A 631-nucleotide genomic window follows, 5' to 3' on the forward strand; every position below is an offset into this window, starting at 1 on the left:
GGGAGTATACAAAATCTCAAAAGCACTGGGACCCAGGGTAAAAGCAGTAATTTGATAAGAGGCTGAGCCAGACCTACCTACTGGTCTTGGACAGTCTCCCAAGAGTGGCAAGGGGCAACTACAGCTCACCCTGGGGACACAGACACTGGTGGCAGCCATTCTTGGGAGCCCCTTCTACCACATGGACACTGGTTTTGGTGGGCACCATTGTAATGTCCTCTCTCTAGCACATTAGCACCAAGACCTGGCCCCAATCAACAGCTTACAGGCACGAGCACTGGGAGTCCTCAGGCCAAGCAACTAAGTGAGTGGAGACACAGCCCCACCCACTGGCAGACAGGCTGCCTAAAGACTCACTGAGCCCACAGCCACCTCTAGACACGCCTCTAGAAACAGCCCTGTACACTTGAGGGCCAAGACCCAATTCCACCCACCAGGCGGCAGACACCAGACACAAGAAAACCACAATCCTGCAGCCTGCAGACCCAGCCAGCCCACAGCAGGCCACACCCACCCGGGACCAACTGGGCCCCGGCCCTGCCCACCTGCAGACCAACACAAGCTTCCTGACACCCCAGACCCTATACCCAACTTTGTCAGGAACCACACCCTCACCACCAGCAACCTGACA

The sequence above is a fragment of the Lipotes vexillifer genome, unplaced genomic scaffold (genome assembly GCF_000442215.2).
Source record: "Lipotes vexillifer unplaced genomic scaffold, Lipotes_vexillifer_v1.1 scaffold1433, whole genome shotgun sequence".
In the NCBI taxonomy this organism is placed as follows: Eukaryota; Metazoa; Chordata; class Mammalia; order Artiodactyla; family Lipotidae; genus Lipotes; species Lipotes vexillifer.